The sequence below is a fragment of the Alosa pseudoharengus genome, unplaced genomic scaffold (genome assembly GCF_046254945.1).
Source record: "Alosa pseudoharengus isolate Yale_2024_CS ecotype anadromous, Long Island Sound unplaced genomic scaffold, YU_APseudo_1.1 YU_APseudo_1.1_scf_15, whole genome shotgun sequence".
In the NCBI taxonomy this organism is placed as follows: Eukaryota; Metazoa; Chordata; class Actinopteri; order Clupeiformes; family Clupeidae; genus Alosa; species Alosa pseudoharengus.
This window is the reverse complement of record NW_027468620.1, coordinates 21652991-21655984: the sequence shown is the minus strand read 5'-3', so window position 1 is coordinate 21655984 and position 2994 is coordinate 21652991. Positions and strand designations below refer to the sequence as shown.

The 2994-nt window shown below is 42.5% G+C and overlaps 1 protein-coding gene across 1 annotated transcript in view; it reads right to left on the bottom strand.

The window, feature by feature from the left end:
- Window positions 1-662: 662 nt before the first annotated feature.
- Window positions 663-2994, bottom strand: part of bmpr1aa (bone morphogenetic protein receptor, type IAa) — a gene marked incomplete in the record, with an annotated part of 32725 nt that continues 30393 nt past the window's right edge. The window contains 1 exon segment of the mRNA XM_076285889.1: window positions 663-2994. This exon segment is cut by the window's right edge and continues 1016 nt beyond it.

Here is a 2994-nt window from a genome sequence, read left to right as displayed (position 1 = left end):
CCAAATGCACGCACCTAAAACCGGGAAACGGACAAATATTGTTAACGCGGGGGGGTGGGGGGGTGGGGGGGATTAAAGAATGCGTTACGTTTTTATGTGTTTATGTGTCGGATGGTGGGGGTACGCGAGCCGAGTCGGAATGTAGGCGGTGGTACGCGGGGGTAAAAGTTTGGGAACCGCTGGCCTAGGCTATAGGCACATTGTTTTTTTTTTGGCGGGTCGGGTTCGGGTCGTTAATCAGCGCATATTTTTGAGGGTCGGGTTGGTGCGGATGTTAAAAAATGTTAACTCGCGCAACAGTAGTGCACTGCCCAGTGCGAGTACTAATAGACCTCTGAAGTTCTCCAACAAAATAAGGCCCCAAAGCTGCCAGATGGTAGGCTACTCGGGTCTCCTTATATGGGCAAAGATGGCAGCTTTTAGGTCCTTTTGGGGAACTTCAGAGGTACTGGTGTAGGATGTCACAATTTATTCATTTGACCATAGCAACCACCCATTTAGATTTTAAGCTCCCCATCAGGAGTTTGGATACTGCATTACTGAACACATGGCAAATTCTTAAAAAAACTTTTGATGGTGTGCAATTAACTTCTCTTGCCACTAGGAGGCAGCAGACAAACTTAGGCATCCCACTAGAAATAATCAAAAGGAGCTCCACAAGGTTGTGTACTAAAATAATGTTATTTACTTATAAAGTGATACAATGAACAGTCTTTGTACAGAGTATGCTTTCTTTAGTAAACTCATAAGGCACCTTTACAACCAGATGCTGTACAAAAAAGGCAATTACATATTAGGGGGTTAATATAGATAACTTTCTTGAATATTACACCAAAACATGACTAATTGTGGTTTTCTGAAGCATATTTAAATATCTACCATATGTACATTATGCTTTATTATAACTGCAAATTTTACAAATACAAGTTCTTGGACGTGCGAATTTGACATACACATGTGCACCTACACACACACACACACACCTCCGCATTTACACACACGTACACAAAAAACATGCCGGTCTCCTCATATCTATACTCTTCATGATTATGAAACAATGCACAATAGTGGACATTCAATGCACTACTTTTCTCAGGAGACTAAAGGCTGACATTAGAGACACAGAGGAAGTCGAGTAGCACCAAATTCTACATCTACTTTGCTATAAGATGCACTCCTTGACTATGGTCTGGCAAAGCTATAGCAAAGGGGACACATATGAAGATCAGGAGGCTACACAACAGAATGGAACAATGTTTGAGGAGCAATCCATTTTGTATAGTATTTGTGTCTTCTCAGTTTTATTAGGTGTTAAACATTTTCTTTCAAATGCCACTCTGTAAAGAGTTATAATATAGTTAGGCTCATCTTGAATTGATTTTTGTGTTATTTGTATATGTACAAGTTAAAACACAGGATTACCCAAATTAATGTTTTTCTCAGAGTTTGTGCTGTACCAATATTGACATAAACACTGATAAAGCCTTATTTGTTGACAACACATTACAGAATATGTGCATTAAAAACTAGCATAACATTTTTGAGAACATCTTTTTTTTTCCAGGAGGAAGCATCAGTTAGTGAACTCTAAGGAAAGGACAGAGCTGACATTTAAAGCAGTGTCTGTGAACATGAGTGAGGTCATTTATGAGTTAATATTGCACGAGCATGAGTTTTCACTGGTTCCTGTAGTTACTGTCTACTGGTAGGTGTCAGGGAGAAATCACCAGCCCTATAAACTCGATGGCATGATGACAAACCAAGCATATCTGTGGTGATATGCCCGGCAGAGTTACAGCTAGCTCTTCCAGTGAGCGTATTTGAAAGCAGAGCATTGAAAGCATTGTATTGCACTGTGGACATTATGAACCATATCGAAATCCAACTCAATCTGTTTGCACTTGCAGAGAGTCAGTTGGAGAACTGTGTAATGGCTATGTGTGACCCTTTTTTGTGTTGCCTATTTTTCGGATAACTCAACCGGAACAGGCCTTTTGTCTGGTCATTCTTTTGATCTCTGGAAACTATGTAAATAAACAAACAAAAAAGCCAAGGAATCTGACAGAAATCTTGGACTCTCCAGTGGATCTGACAGCCTGTTGGGTCTCCTTGCTCAGACAAATGGCTAACTTTGCAAAGAATAAGTACTCTTTGGACCTGCAGAGGCCTGTGCAAGGCAATGGTGGCTAAGATATGTCTGGCTGGAGGCATGCTACGCTGTTAAAGCTTGTACAAGTATAAAGGTATGCTGGACGTGAAAACATTGGCATATTGTTGTATTTCTTTTCCTTTTAAAGTAAGCAGAGAAACCATCATGAGCCTTCACGCTATTGCAGGACAGTGAGGAGCTCATGTACACACCCTGTACCATTTCATGAGCACCACCAATTTTGCACGTCACAGTTTTAAAACAACCAATAAGAAGTCAAGTCCAGTATCTAAGCCATGCACTGGGCAAACAGTTAGTGCTCTCTGCCACTCATGAACTCCTGGCAACGTGCCACGGGCACACCTCAATGCCACCTCCCCTTGAAGCTGCCACATCACCGCATACCAGGAACGGCTGTTTGTTTTAGAAAGGAAATGGGGTCACGAACCCCCCCCCCCCAAAAAAAAAAAAAAAACATGCTTGCATAGTAAGACTCCTGAGAACCTGCGTCAAGGCAGGCTGAGTGAAAGGGGAGGTGATGTCATAGGGGAGGTGATATCACTAGCTGGACTGCTGAATGGCAAGTGCACCACTATAAGGCTGCATCTCGAACTCCAGGACACTTCCATATAGTGGACTAATTGTGTCTGTGTGTGTGTGCGTCTCTGTGTGTGTGTGCCTCTGTGTGTGTGTGTGTCTGCCTCTGTGTGTGTGTGTGTGTGTGTGTGTGTGTGTCTCTGTGTGTGTGCATGTCTGTGTGTGTGTGTGTGTGTCCCCATTAGATAGCTGTCTTAAGGCAAACTGAGGATAAGCAGAGAAGCACAGTGGCATGGCTACAGCGTGTA